This window comes from Brassica napus, chromosome A3 (genome assembly GCF_020379485.1).
Source record: "Brassica napus cultivar Da-Ae chromosome A3, Da-Ae, whole genome shotgun sequence".
Taxonomy (NCBI): domain Eukaryota; kingdom Viridiplantae; phylum Streptophyta; class Magnoliopsida; order Brassicales; family Brassicaceae; genus Brassica; species Brassica napus.
Window position 1 is genome coordinate 32,029,955 of NC_063436.1, and position 16,911 is coordinate 32,046,865.

At 33.5% G+C, this 16,911-nt stretch overlaps 1 long non-coding RNA gene across 1 annotated transcript; it reads left to right on the top strand.

The window, feature by feature from the left end:
- The first annotated feature begins 9 nt into the window (after positions 1–9).
- Positions 10–16,147, top strand: LOC106432676. The gene is made up of 7 exons (XR_001286456.3): positions 10–3,846; positions 3,923–4,030; positions 5,255–5,533; positions 5,987–9,163; positions 9,267–9,298; positions 9,380–9,447; positions 10,334–16,147. It is a non-coding gene; the product is annotated as an uncharacterized LOC106432676 (long non-coding RNA).
- The last annotated feature ends 764 nt before the right edge of the window (positions 16,148–16,911 follow it).

Sequence of the window (16,911 nt, forward strand, 5' to 3'; positions counted from 1 at the left end):
CTATATATCTATCTATCAAACAAGTAATAAAAAGGAATAAGAGCCTCAGATAGACTGTCCATGTCAGATGGAAAAATCACCCAATGAGGGGTATGATATTGCCACATCGCCATGACTGAAATAGAGTGGATTTTCATATTGGTTCTTTGAAAATTATCAAATAGGCCCATTCCAGCCAGTGTAGGAAAAAGACAAAAAATCTGTATTGTTTCACGCCTCAGTTTTTCTCCCGACTCTTCCACTTCATCTTCTTTGATGTCTGAATTTTCTTTTGTGTAATTTTCTTAATCAATGATGATCTTAAAACCTTTCTTTTGAATGTTTTTTTCCACCTTCCATTGATCCGTCTCCTATATAAAGATCTACGTCTAAACCTAAATCACCCTAAATCAAAACCTACTCGAAGCTACATCAATGGTCATGAATGAGGGGGTAAGAGCGACTGAAGTACAATCGCATAGTTTGTTTGCCGAAACCAAAAAGGTAAATGGAACGTAGATTACTCATCTCATATTGGAATCTAATAATATGAAATTGTCCCTTTCATTTAGTTTTTCCCTTTCAGTTTCATTGTGCGAAGAGGTAGAGATTGAAACAACATTTCGAGAGGTATGTCGTTCTCCTTTCATTTATTCTATGTTTTTGTTTACCACTCACACACCTTTCTAAATCTAAGAGCCATGTGACAGAAACCATTTAAACCAATGAGCAGAGCCACATGAGAACACCACTGCTGAAATTGCAAGAGCTAATGACAAGTCTGGAGAATTAACATAGATTTTTTTATGTTGAATAATTTGACCCAAAAGAGCCGCATATACTGATAATTTTTGAACATCACAAAATCCCTGTTGCTTCCTTTTTTATTTTCTTGGCTTATCTTCCTTCCTGGGAAAAATAAAGTTATTGTGTTTCCATATTGTTTTTCATGCTTTGCAAATAGTCAATAAGGAGAGAAAATTTTATACAACAGTTCCTAAAAAATTGCTTTGATTGAGTTTCATATGTGAAGTCATGGCTCATGGGCAGTGGATGTTTCATAACTAACAGACAAGGGTTATATTCCTTGCTGGAACAATTCGTGTATAGTGAGGAAGCATACCAATAATGAGCAAGTAATATGCTTTTCTACACCTTCGTTTTAGTACTTTTATGAAAGGTGCTTTACTTTTACATTTCATAACAAAAACTAAGACAACTAAATCCATATATAACCAAAATAATCTGAAATAGACAGATGGACACTGAAGTTTTGAAGGAATCTTGAGTGTCTGACCTGGTTCCATGAGTTTGTTAGGGGATAAGGCTGCGGAAATTGCTTGCCGAGTCATTCTTTCTGCTAAAAAACGGAGCAAGAAGGCGAGTGATTGTCTTAAGGTTTTGGATTCAGATTCATGGTGGCTAAAGAGTCATTTCGTAGAATATGAAGTTGTTGTTGATTCAAAAGGCAATGTTGTTTACGAGGTAAATATTGGAAAGTTGTCAAATTTTCTTTGACACTTACACTCTCCTGCTTTGCATGATTATCTCAGTGTTTGGTAATTGAAATGTGACTGCTTATTAGATTTTAGTCGTGTCCATGTTGGCGCCTTGGTCATACAGAAGAGCATATGTAATTGAGCTCCAGTGTCACAGTAGCAAAGTTTGTTTGTATTGTGTTTTGAGGACATGTGTTGATGTTGGAGCAATATTAGTGGAACCATGTCAGAAACTGAAGATTTGTTCAGTAAGTTTTACCTCCATCTTTGTATTACAGATGTCTTGGTTATTTTATGTGTTTAAGAGTTTATCGGTGAGCTTTGGCTATAGCCTATAGATTCTGAATCTTCTTTTACATTCTGGCTGGATATGCGGTGCATGTTCCAGGAGAGTTTAGACTTCGTGTGTGTTTTGAATGGGTGTTTAGACCTTATGCAAGCTGAGAATGTTGAAAAACTTATTTCAGCCAAGTCTTCTTCTCCTGCAGATGCTGCTTTGGAAGGGATTCCCGCATCCCTTTGCCCACCTTTTAAAGTATAACTTAAACTTACTCAAAATCCATATGTATCTCCATCTCAGTATCAATAAATTCTTGCATGCCAGCCTGAGCCAGTGATGCCCACTTTGAAACTTCCTCAAGAAGAATCATCCGAAAATTTTAACACTCTATGGCTATGTTAAAGTTCAATTGGAAGGTCTTCATTCTTTTTAAAGATTGTATCAACATTTTATTCTATTTTACAAGCAATAATTGTCGATCTTTTTCTTTTGTAAATATTCCGATATATGACATTAAGAACATTCCTCCTTGATTATATTTTCTGATGTTATGTTCGAAATGGCCACTGTCCAGGTATATTTAAAAAGGTGACTATACAAAAAGGTTACTTCTATGTTACCAGATTTCTTCTATGTCAATCTAGGAAGAACTTGAGAAAACTGACATGCACTGGGAAGAAGTAGTAGCAGATTCGCGTTGCAACACTGACTGGCATTAATATGTGGACATTGACTTATCGAAAGATCCCAAAGGGTAATCAATCCATCTGTAATCCCTTTTTAGTTTATGTGCACCTAATGTTTTAAAAACAAATCGCATAATGAGCTCCAAATAGGGGGTTCTGTGTGACAATGATTCAAACCATTTAATTTCTACTTTCTGTGTTTTTTATGACAAATAATTTTATTTTAATATAGATGAATTAAATACATATTTACAACATATTTAATAGCCAGAAACAGTTTAAATTATTATTATTTAATTTCAATGAATCTCAGAGTTTTCCTGAAACCCTAAATAAATAAAATAAAGAATATTTGAATTGTAAATAAGGCTCACTTATTATTTATAGTTTTCTCAATACAAGAAGTTAAATTTGATTAATGATTTATATTTTATAATCAGTCAAAGCATATATAACATATATATTCAAATACCAAATTATAATGATTTAATTTAAATTATGACGTAAAGAAGAAAATCCGGGCGTAGCCCGGGACAAGCCCTAGTCTATCCTATACTAAAAGGGAGATATGCTCAATAGAGAGGGTGTCCACGTCAGCCAATTAAATCAACCAATAAGAAAAGAGTAAACTACCACGTCATACACCTTGGTCGACTGAAGATGTTATTGCGCATTCCGTTTGGGCTGTAACTACAAAAGCTGAAATTCAATATATTTTTTTCTACGGCCCAATATCAAGCCCGTTTTTGCCTAACCCTAATCTCCACTCGAGAGTTGGGACTCCACAACTTTTCCACTTCGTCTTCCCCAGTTCTTATGTAACTCCGTTACACCGTTACCGCCAGCTCCTCTTCATCAATCAACGATGTCTTTAACCTCTTCATTATTGTTTCATTCTATCTCCTTCTCTTTCTCCTCATATATAAATTGGTGCCAAATCTTCATCGATACTTTTTTTTTTGACAAAACTTCATCGATACTTACTTCAATGTAAATAGTTCAATGCATAAAATCTCAAATGAAAACAACCTGGCAAACAATTTCTTTCTCTTTTAGAGTTTTGGTTTCTCTTTATATTATTTTTAATCATTCTTTTAAAGTAACTCTACAAAGAGCGGCCTGTCCATGAATGAATATTTTATGCTTTTGTTGATCATCAAAGTGTAGCATAGTCGCGATGGGATTTGTTGTCTACATTGTGAATAAGTGTTTTTATTTCAAGTGGTGATTAAATATTACTGTTTTTTTTCTGCCATATTTAACTTATATTCTTTTTGAACAACGGTGTAGATGTTACACGAAGCTGGTCAGTGGACAGTCTCTAATTGACCACCCCATCCTCGACGAAGTGAAGATAGCAAGAACCCGGCATGTTATGGGTCATCTGCAATCACAAGATTATGTGTTTCCTGTTATTAAAATCACGCCCTCTCCGTACTGCGCTTAACCCGTTATTAATAAACTTTTGCCTTTTGCAGGGGGCTGTTATGAAGCTGTACCTTTGGGACCAGTCTGCAACAGAGTTCTGCAAGAAATTTACAGCATATGTAAATTAGTCACTACAGCGAACACAAAATGTCTTGGAGGTAATCGTTTATCCCTTTAGCATAATAACCTCACTGAGAATCATAACATTTAATGTTTTCCAAATTGTTTGTACTCGGTTTCTAATGTGATACTTATTTGATCATCATTGCGGAACCATCTCTACTTCTGTTTATAACGTTAGCTTGGAGAATATTTGTTCACTATCTATTTTAAATTTATAGAGCTCCAACTGGGATATTTAAGTTGGCTTTTTGAACTCTTTCTATAAATCATCCAGCTTATGCAAAACTGTGTTTTCTTCAATCAATAAGTTGATCATTGCTTCATCGGTTGTGTTTGATCACTCATCTCCACTTTGTGTTATATTGCACACAATATTCTATCTTGCCAAAGTGAAACCGTTTTTGAATTTTCTATAGATTTTTCTTGACACGGGGGGCTTGATCTTCTGCAATACTTATTAATTAGTTCACACTCTCATAATGTTTTATGCGTTGAGAGAATGAATTATGTATATGAGAGTGAATTTGTATATGTACCCTCATCTTAGACAGGTACATCTTATACACACATTCATTTTCAAGTTGATCATATATACTACGTTGCCTCATAACTACGAACTGCATTATTAGACACCGAAAGTTGAGAATATCGCAAGTACGAAAGTTGAGAATATCGAAAGTTGAGAATGAATTATGTATATGAGAGTGAATTTGTATATGTACCCTCATCTTAGACAGGTACATCTTATACACACATTCATTTTCAAGTTGATCATATATACTACGTTGCCTCATACCTACATGCTGCATTATTAGACACCGAAAGTTGAGAATATCGCAAGTACGTAAAAATAAAAATGGTTGTATTGCTCATTTTGCTAAAATAATAATTTACAAAAAAAAATCTCACTTGCTGGATCATTGTGTTTGTGTATTAACTTAACATTGATCGTAGAGACTTGGGTTGAGAGTTGGCCTTGCTGTAATAGTTTTTTTTCCTTTTATTGTGTGCCATAATGTCTAAATTAACAAGAGTTTGATATATGCATTATTAGCACATAAATGCATGAAGCTAAATATAAAAGAAGTTTACTGATCTTCACTTCCAGAACATACTTGAGTTGTCGTTTCTCTCATTTACAGGGATCAATTCCTTATGTCATGTTTTTGAACATTAATGTGAACGTTTTGGGTATAGTGCTGAGCAGTTATGGTCATTTAGAAAGTTTCTAATGGGGTCCATTGACTGATTTATAACAGAGTTTATCCCCAAGTGTTACTTCAGATATCCCCTGAATTTGGAATACCAGGGGGATTTGGTGTTGCAGTTGGATTTTCCCGCTTCCGTTCTTTGAGTTACAAATACTTGAAGTTGAGTAGCGGCATGAGCTAGAGCAGAGTGATATGTGACCACATAAATTTTCTTATACATCTGGAAAACTAACATGGTGACCCGAGGAAGAAGTGAGCCCAGAAGAGAAAATTAAAGATATGCGATACAAACCTGAAGTTTTGGTTGTGGCCATCGTTCAACCCATGGTATTGTCTTATCTCATCATACAAATTCTGCAAATTAGTCTCATGTCTCCAAAATTGCTTACTTTCTGACTTCTGACAATAATATGATAGTATTATTAACTCTGCAAAATTTACTAGGTTCGTTGACATTTAGGACTGAGCAAAGTTTTAGTGTTGTCTTTTACTTCTGCTTTGGATTGAATGCTTAGAAGCTGCCTAAGTTTCGGGGATCTTTAATGTGTTATTCTCTGAAGTAGAAATTGAGTAAAAATTTACTTGACAAAAGGCAGGGTTAGTGCTATACAGTATACCTTAGAATAAATTCGTATGAACTTTCAGATTTTGCATTCGTGTTAATCTTACTACTGCTCTTCTGCTCAGTTTGGGAATTGGCTTTTGTCGTGTAATATGTATAGATCACGCTCGAAATATATACTGGTCGTTCACGTGGATTCTGGTTTATCACCTTCGCAGATTGCCAGGGCCATCCACGAGTCCATCAGAGAGATGCATGGTAGGGACTTTGGTGATCGGGTCATTTCAGTTAGGAGCTGAAATGTGAATGTGTTGCAAACACCTAAAAGTTGAGGATTCGTGATAGTGTTGTCCACATGTTCTGTGTTTGAAAATTGAAGATGGAAGAACCCATTGGGTTGCTGTTGATTTTCTTTGTTGCCTCTTTTTAGAGAAATCTGTTGTACAATATGCAGTTTTACATTCGTTGTTTTGTGTTTCTTAGTGCTTCTATGAAGATCTCCCAATAAAAATATCTCCTATTTGTTTGTCCATTGTTTTACATGCTTGAAGTCATGTAATTATCATTTGAGAAACAATTAACTTTAATTTTGCACATAATTACATCTTATCTTACTCGCTTTAAAAGATTTATCTTTGTTAATATTTTCAATAAATTCATAATCAATCTTCTGTAAATCTTTCACAAAGCAATATAAAAGATTAGTTCTTTGAAAAGTCTGACAAAGAATGCTCTACTGCTAAAGTCAAAACTCAATTCCCAAGCAGACAGCCAAAACTCTTTAAATCAATACTGTTAGAATAGTAATATTTCATTATTAGATATTTATTTATTTATTATTTTGTTGTCAAAAAAAAAGATATTTATTTATTTATTTTAAAAATTAAGCTTTTTTTTATTTCTAAATATTTTTTGTAAAATAAGTATGATAATTTCATCCATAGCTTTAGTTATTAATCAAACTTTATAGATTCAGTTTTTATCTTATTTTAATGTTGGTGTAATGGAATATTTAGATATGTTCAGATGTAACACTAAACTACTAAATTAAAAATAATAAAACTACATTAAATTAAAAATAATTAGAAATAGACGTCATTTAGAAGATAACTAACATACGAATTTTGATATTTCTAGAAATTTTAAATTTGTAACTGCTAATTTATTAATAGAATCATATATCTATATTGGATTATGTTCTATTTTTAATCGTTAGACTTTAAAGGTAAATAAATTATTAATTTATAATATATATTTTATAACTTTATATTGTAGTTATAAATAAATAGAAAATAACCGGAGAGGGTGAAGAAGCTCATGTAAAATTATGTAATTAAAATGGTAAAATGGTGGGTATGATGAGGTGAATCTAAGAGAATTTGTTGTAGAAATTATGGTGTTTTCTTCGTCCACTAAAATGATCTAAAGTAAAAGATATATTCACATAAATAAGTTAATATTTGTTGTTGATGGAAGAAGTGTTTATATTCTTTTCTCACAGCAGTATCTATATTTTAGTAAAGATGGCCAAAATTCTTCTTTTTCAATTAGCCTCACCAATTGAAAGCAGTTCGATTCAAAATGCATAGATGTGAATCTTATATGAATAGAGTTCTCCCATTGCCCGTAGCAGTGTAATAAACTCCCTGTGTAAAGGAAAAGAAATGCTATATAAGTGAAATATTTTTTTCTGATTATTTTTCCTTGTGCCTACTCGGCTCTTCGCAATTTGAAAAAGAAAGAACATATGTGTGAACATCTTTAGCTCGGTCAAATTTTATCCAGTTGTTTATAAAACTAATGTTATCTCATTGATGTAATTTTTCAATGTTGATTTTAAAGTCCAACAACTCATCTTTTTTTTTTTTTAACTCAACATTCATATTAATATTAATCAAAAAGTTTGATTACACCATAGGCTTATCAGCCTCAACATAAGTTTTAATCCAAGAAGGCATAGTAGAAAACAAAACAGAGGAGTTACTCTCGAAGTTAGAAGCCTCTTTTGCTATAATTGAGGAGTTAGTCCAACAACTCATCTATACTGACTTTTTGATATTTATTTTTTCTTTTCTGATTTGAATTTAAAAAGAGATAAAACTTCTCTAAGATATGTAAACTGGGAAAAAACCTTTAGAAGGCATTTACATAATTCAGACTTATAATATATACATATAAAACATGTGTAAAATGTGCCTGAATATCTTTTTTTTAATGCGTTAAGAGATCATACTATATATATAATATTATTTTAAAATTTCAAAAAGTTTGTAGCACATGCACAAAACCACCAATAAAAATATAAATCTCCATCTACAACAAGAAAAATAAAAAATTATAAACATAATGTTAATATAAATTAAGTAAAACTAACATTGGAAAACAAGAAGTTAATGGAAAAATAAACAGACAAATAATATTATAAATAAAATAAATTTGCAAGACACAATCCGCGCGAAGCGCAGAAAAAAATCTCTAGTTATTATAAAGAAGAGCTACTCTCTTCTCCTAAACCCTCCACATCATTAATTGAGTTCATAAGGTAATGACACGTGTCTAATCTTTTGTTAATGAACTTATTGATAAACTGGCCTTCGTACAAATCAATTAATCAGGTGTGTTCAGAGGTTATGTCTAGTGGGCTTTTAATATAATATTTAGGTATAATAGGATCTGTTAAGTAGGTGCTAAGTGGATCCTAGAATTATTATCTTCATCTTCAACGCTTTGTCTTCCGATCCTCTGATGCACTGCCGACAATGTCGAAATGCATATCTTCACAATTACTTTGGAAAACAGGAGCCGTTATGGATCCCTTCTGCATTCAATAATTGCCATTAACGTCCCAATTGAGTCTATCTCCCCACTCTTTCCACAATATCACATTCATTGCATCTCCCTTTTCCTTCAAGCATGTGAATCTTGAGCTATAAATAGGTTAGTTTGTACCCGTGAATTTCTTCATTTCTTTCCTCACAGTCATATTGACACGAAAGCCTTTCACAAAATTCAATGGAAAACTCCTCTCCTTCTTGCTGACTTCAAAGCCGGTCGATGTAGCACAACCATCAAAGTGCGGCGACCTCATCAGTCTCTTCGAGGCTCAATATCTGGGAGATTGGGACATTTGTGGGACTCAACTGTCGAAGTGTGGCGACCTCATCAGTCTCTCCGCTTGCTTTCTCCATCGAATTTAACCATATGTTCTTGCTAATACTACTCACCGAATCATCAACAGGTGCATCAGAGGATGGGTCCACCAATCGTTGTCTCACTGATATCGTCTTTGGTCCTCTCAGATATTTTTTACAACTTTCCTAAAGATTTAGAGAGATCTCAAAACGTCGACAGCCATGGCGACCACCAAAGTCCAGAGGATTATGACCCAGCCAATCGTATGCTTCCTTAGATCTTTTATCCTCCATATGTGTTATTATGACTACTTTCTCTGTATTTTTTGACTGAATTTTGCTTCGTTTTCTATTGGTTTTGTGGCAGCTATGTAACTGAGTTTTAGGGGTTTTCAAAGTGTAAGCTCTATAACAATGGATTTTCCAAGTTTTAAGTTACCAATGCGTTTTCTGATTTATCTTCTGCTTTTTATTTGTCAGGCACAAAGTTTGAGTCCATATTTGGCTTTTATGAGCGGAAAGATTTGAAGACTGAAAAAATAATTAATGTAAGTCATCTTTTGTTTTCTTGCACTACGCATTGTTTAGCTATGAATACATTGCGAACAGAGTACTTTGTAATTCCTGGCATAGTACAAGTGTTCAAGAATTCATGATGTTCTATTTGTGCTACTGAATTCATGGAGTACAAACACTACTGAGTAATTTCATCAACACACTTCTGAATTTTTCGTAACTTGCATATCTATTGATCATTTTCTTTGATATCATATGTTATAATATAATTTATCATCATTGGATCTAATTTAAGTAGTTTAATAAGTTGATCACACAGATGAAACACTAAACTGAAGTTTGAACTATATTTTTCTTTGTGCTTAAAAGTATCCATTGTTCATGTGTATGAATGATTGCAACACCGTTGGGTTCACTCTTGGGTTCATACCTTATGAGAAAATTCTTTCAACCCCTTCTATGACCATTTCACCAATCATGTCTATACTTTTAATGTATTTATCTATAATTTTCTTATTGAGTAATAGAGAGTTTCTTCACATTTTATTTTAACTTAAGTTCATGTTCTATGTTCTTGATTCACCTTTCTCCTTTACATTATGTATCTGCGGTTGATCAAATTACATGCTTATGGTGACAGGGGCTAGGTCTTGATGCATGCATAAGCTACATAGATCTTGCTTATGATCTTTTCCAGCTTGCCACACTAAGCTATATGTTAATTTAGTGCAGACATATTAATCTTTATTTTTTTCATTTTCCTCTGTTTTTTGTCGACAAAATTTGAGAGCTAATATGTATTTAACTACATAGAGCTTCAAAACTATATTTTCGAAGTGAGAAGAGAGTTTATTTTTAGCAACTTATTTGCTTCTTTTGAGATATCTAGATTGATCATTAGAATATAATAACTTGCAGAAAAGGTGGCAAGATGGAACAAGGTGGCTGAGAAGTATACTTTCGTCCTGGACCTGGATGATAGATTTGGATATGTATATATGCCCAGCTTAGGCCACAAAAACTCCTCACATGAAGTAAACATACATGATCGTGACACAATCGCATATACTGGTATCATTGGTCTAATGGATCAGTGGAAGTTAGATTGGGATGATCGTGACCACGAACATACAATGGTCGATTAGTGTTTTCTTTCTCTATTTGGTTGACTACTTAATGGCTAAGATTAAGGATTTCCAAAGAGCTTACTTTGTATCTATAGAAAACTCTGGCCACATCACCTGTTAGAAACTCAAGGGCCATTTACCACTACAATGGAGACCACATTATTTTAATACATATTTCATTATAAATATGTCATAACTTCGGTTATTGTGTGACCTGCAAGATAAAATCATCAAGAACTTCATTAATATAAAGACAAACGCAAAATTCCTCACACGTCAAATTTCCACTTTAATTTTTGAAACTAAAATATTCACGGCCGCACACAGTCAAATTTTAAAAGTCCAAACAAAACAACTACTAACGCTCGATATCATCTCGATTGTCCTATCTCTAAAAAAATTGTACACCAATTTTCACGATCTGCAGCAAATAGTTAAAACATTGACTAATCCCAACATATGATGCAAACAAAAGCACTAAATGACAATCATCCGATAATTCATTTCAATAATGTTGTGAAAAGACGCGAATCAACTTTGAAGAAAACAATAGAAAAATCAAAATGAATTGAAGCAAATACCCGTTTAGGATTTCTTATTATTATGTGAATGTATAATCTTAAAAACTCTTAGACCCATATTTATAACAGCCTTAAAACCCGATTTCCTTTTCTCTATAGGAATACATACTTATCTAGAAAAAATAATTTTCTAAACCGAAAAGATATACTGAATGATGGGCTTTAACTGTGCACATAAATTAGCATTTAACTGTGCATATAAATTTAAGACACATCCGATGCAACAAATAACTTTCACAAACTCCCTACGGCAACGTTACATTAGCATTTCGAGGGTATATAATAACAAACACACACTATTACATTCCAATCGACATTTCTCATCCACAAACTAACATTGAAAATGAATACGATTAAGTTACTAACCAAATGACAAATATTACGCGCATAGCACAGACCAATCCTAGATTATACTAGTATATTTTTTAAAAGATTATATTATCTATATATTAAATAAACATACAAAATATATAATCAAAATTTAAACAAAAAACCTGGGGTAGCCCGGGCCAACCCTAGTATTATTATAAAAGTGTTTACTCTCTCATGGATGCGCCAGGTCAAAAAGTCGCTCATCCTCAACTCACTGTTTCATTTAAAGATAGACAGAAAAAAATTTGGGCTTTGTGTTAATCTTCACAATTAAAGCCCAAAACTGAGCGGTCTTTTAGTCTTCATCCCTTTCACGGCGTGTTTTTCTTCGATAAACGATACCTAAAAAAGTTTCTTCAACGATCTCCCACACCTTCAATGGTGTTTCTAGGGATTTGGATGAAGAAATCAAGATGAAGAATCTCTTTGTTAATCTCCACTCTCGTCCTTTAGTCTTCTAATCTACTCAACAGAAGCCGTCGGAGTTACAGATCCAGCGTCATTATCGTCTTCTTAATTTCATATGCTGTGCTACCTAAAGCACGATCTGAAAATGATTGTAAGTTATCCCTCTTCATGGCGGTGTTCTTCCACCTATAAAAAGGGTAAGCCAACTGATGAATCCATATTTATAATATTCTATTTGGAACCGATATAGTTTATAGGGGAATTGTATGTTCATTAACACTTTCGTTCATGCTGCTGCGCAAGAATTTGCGTACACCTGCATCTGTAACTTTTAGAAGCTACCACATATAGGTATTTAGAACATATGTGAAGACGACCGAGAGACTTGCATCAACAGCTTCGTGGTTAGACAAGTCTGGAGACCGCAAAAAGGCTTACCGGAAAAGTATAGGGCTGTTCGTTTCATAGGCGTCCAAAAATTCAACCTTTATCACAGCAATACAAACCACCGGTGAAATATCGCTGACCTATTTTTAGTCGCAGCGGCAACAAACATCAAGGAGAAGGGACGCTAGAATTATGTGCAACACAAGCGTCTCGTTTTTGTGTATCCGACAATTCAGTAGCATCTACCGCAACTTTTGATTTTGCTATTTTGGTCTCCGTCGTAGTCTAATTTATGGCCGCTGCCTCTAAACTCTGTGTTTATGAAAAGAACAACCTTTATGTCTATATATTCTGCGCTTGACTCTTTGAGCATTTACTTCATTCGTAAGTGTTGATCAAGAGACATCATTCTTGCTTTTCGTTACTTGATTAATAACCATCTCAATATATTTCCAGATATTCAAAGGAACTAGAGAAAATCAGGCTTGCGAAGCAGACATGACTAGAAAAAAGGTAATACAAGAAGGATAGATGAAACTTTTGTTGTTGTCACTTTGATTTAAGTGGTTTCTGGTTCATGACAAACTTCAAGTTGTGATTTGGTTTTGTTAATAAGAGACTTTGCTGTATGAACCAATGATTGAAGCGATGTAAGAAGAATAGTTTGGTGATGCAATATAGCATAAACCAATATCAGGATATCTTCAACAGCTTTCTTGCTGAGTTTTATGCGCTCTCTGATACTATAAGCCCTTATTTCACGAGAAAAGCAAAAAATATTAGACAGTTTCTCAAAGTGAATGTTGTATGCTAATGTTGGACGTGAACTGCCGTGATTTACTTCACGAGATATGTAACATATTTTACCATGTGGTAAGTGTGAGAGGAAAACATTTATTTATAGTAACAGTATGGAGAAGTAGATTTCTCATCTATACTTTCAAAAACCACAAAAAATCTTAAATATAAATCTTTAAGCACTGCTGCTGTTGTACAAAGATAATTTTGTTAATATCTTAAGGGAGTTGAATTTAAACCTTATAATTCTCTTAATTCACATATTATGAGAAATTAGAAAAAAATTCTCCAAGTTCCAACAAATATGTTCTCCAGGTTTGATTTAAGATCAAAAAAATTAATTAACTGCTTACGATTTCACATTAAAAAAATTCAAACTTGCAAATGTTTATCCTCCACCTTATCACTTTGGCATATCAGGATTGAGCTTCTTTGGACCCAAACAAAAGTTGATTTATGTAAAAAGGAAACTTCTGCTTCTTTTAATATAATGCTATTATATGCCAAAAAAGTTATAAAAACAAAAGAGTGTAGAAGATAATAATTAACAGTGAAAAAAGTAACACTTCTGTGAATTATTGAATTACCTCAGCTCCGTATGTGTTATATACGTTTGAATTTGATGCGTAACTTAGCTATTGGTTGGCACGCAAGCGTAATATAATTTATCAGTGGTCATATTTACTATTTAATTAAATAGTTTGAAGAGTTTTTTATTGTTTCACTGTTTATGTTATTTTCAAAATCCAATATAAAAAGTAAATCAATTAAAACAAAATTGAAAAACAAATTTAGAATATAGTTTAGAGAAATTCGAAAGTATAGCTTTTTTAATTTATATTCACAAAAATAGCCCTCAAAGAGGAAAATGATCAAAATAAATTTTATTAAAAGGTAAAAATATATTTTTACAATAGGATTAACTAATATAGATTTAGGCATTTGAGTTAAGGAGTGAGGTTTTGAGGATATGATTTCAAATTAAAAAATAAAAATAAAAATTTCAATATAAAATGGTCTATTTTGGTCATTTTCTCCTTGAGAACTATATTTGTGGTAACTTAAAAATGTCGATTTGAGATAATTTTCCTATAATTTATCATTGGTCAATTTTACTATTTAATTAAATTCTTAATATATAAAGATATTTTTCTTAATATTTATATTTTTAACCCAAAAAACTTATAATTTGAAACAAAATAAATATTAAACATGATAATAGATTTTTAGCCTACAATTTACTCTTACATCTCAATCACAACTTAGAAAATACTAATAAATTCTCACACACACACACACATATATATAAATATATATAATCAATTATAATAAATATAAAATGCACCCCATAAGTTATTATATGGTAATAACTTCCAGTACAACAACATGAATACTCAAAAAGAAATGATGTAATGCCACCCCAAGCAAAAAAAAAACATAACTAATTATCAACATAGCATGATTTATTTAGTGGGGCTTATTGAATTAGGGATTTCAGAAAATTTTGGGGTTTTGCCAAATCTTCCCTTATTGGATTAGGTATTTATAAAAGGTTTTACAAATCCTTCCTTATTGGATATAGCATTTATAGAAGTTCTACTAAATCATCCCTTATTAGAAAATATGGATTTCATCAATGAGATTCATCAAAAGTGATTTTGGATTAATAAAAACTATCATTTACTCTTTAAATCCAATAGAGAAGAATATAAGAGATGGAATTTAAGGAAAAAAAAAACGTATCAGAGAGAAATCTCTCTTTTTTTAAAAGAGAAATTTGGCAGATTGGGTAAATTTTAAGTTTGTAATTGGCTTGTTGGGCAACTTTGAGTTTGAATTGAAAAATTGGGTAAATCTGCTTTTCGGTCTATGTGAAATGTCAACCAAGGATTGTCATTATTGTTCTATTTACAGGTTTGACATTACTCTTTAAAAAAGGAAAAAAATTACAAAAATGTGAACAAAACAAAAATTCAAAAAATGTGAATGACAAAAGGGAAATTTTCCCAAAGAAACTTGCCTCTAATGTGGCCAATTAACACATAGATGGAAATCATTTTGTCGAAATTCTAAAGAACCCCAATTAAGAACAATTACGTGTTGTGAAACCCAGTTTGAACGTGAAAGGGGTTTTCGATTTGCAGTTCGAACGTTATGAATCAGAAAGTCTTTCGGGTATCGACCTTCAAGTTTGCCACATGGTTTCTCAATTGCGTAGTCAGGCGGCGGTGAGAAGGGTCACTCGCAGTCAATCCGCCGGACCAAAACCTGAAAGAAAGGGTAAAAGTAGAGAAACCACTAATCAGACGCCACGTTACGCAGGTATAAGCTTCGCTTCGAAGCAATTTGCCTTTCTCGTTAGATACCTTTATAGATTATAGGTTTAGTTTGGAACCCGCTGAGTCCCGAATTGCTTTCTTTTCCGAAAAGTTTTTTTGATTCCATTGCTGAATACTTCACAGAACCAGAAAACTCATATCAGGAAAAGTCGACATCGACCTCCGGAGCAGAGTTTATTGAAACGATGCATTCACCTCCGCCTCAGCTTCCAGTAAGACTGTTCGCACGGAACTGCTATCCAAATAAACCTCATCTGAACATTTATTCAAAGGCAACAGCCATTAGCTCGATAGTGAAGTCGCTGAAAGGAACGCCAGAACTGGAGAAACTGCTTGGAAGTCAGTTTGGTTCTTTGTTCGGCTTACCAGTCGTGCGGTGTTTAAACTCTGCGAAACTCGTACACTCCCACGTTAGCCGTCAACTTGTAACGTTGAAGGAGAAAAAAGAGTGTTCATTGGATGAGAGATGAAAGTGGATGTATTTTGGGTTTGGGAATGAAGAAAAAAGATGAGTAGAACTTGATACTACTTAAGAAAGGGTAGAATGATGAGAACAAGGCATTGTATGTATGAATTGCTTCTTTTCTTAGATAAATTTTGCATAATGATCTTGCTCTTATTTTTGCCTAGGCTAGGCTGGTCACCCGTCAAGGCTCCACGAGACCCTTCTTCGATAGTTCGACCCTCCCGTCTCCGTCGGCGAAGGGCGATTGTAATAACCCTCACGAGCAGATAGAATTTTGGTCAAGAAAATTCTTTAAGATCAGTTTGAAGATTGATCGATCAGAATTTAAATAAAAATCGACACGGTGAATTAATCTCTCGACGGGGCTGTCTTTTGGTCGAAAAACCATCTCTTGATGGTTCTGGTCGAGTGTTAATTATTATTGTTGATTTTTATTCAGAGCAGGACGAGATTTGAATGATGAAAAATATTTAGTCGAGACAGTCCAAAAAATATCGACAAAACTCTTAAAATTATTTCTAAACAGTCACATGTCTTGCACCTTCTAGCCTACTTGCTTCTTCAGTAATTAGGTCACATGACATGCACCTACTTGCTTACCTGCTTGCTCATTAGAGGTCACATGCTGGTCACAAGCTGTTTGCTTCAGCTGCTTGTATCTTTCTTCATGGAAGAGAAATGTTCAGCTGCTTGTACTGCTTGGTGTGCTGAAACATGTCACCAGCTGTCTAACCTCAGCTTTGTATTTTGTGGGAGCAAACCCTCATGTGAAGCAACTCCTTATGATATAAAATACCCTCTTCTCTCCTCTGGACGTCCTGTTACTGCAAGAAAAACCAGAGAAAAATTTAGAGAGAAAGAAAGAAAGAAGAGAGAAAATTCTGTGAGAAAAACTAGTTGCAAAATACAGAAAAAATTCAGAGAATAGAATTGAACATGGACGAACCTTTCTGACCATCCTGTGACTTTAATCAGTGTGTTCTGGTGTGGTTAAGAGCTGAAGATTTGGTGTCCAAGA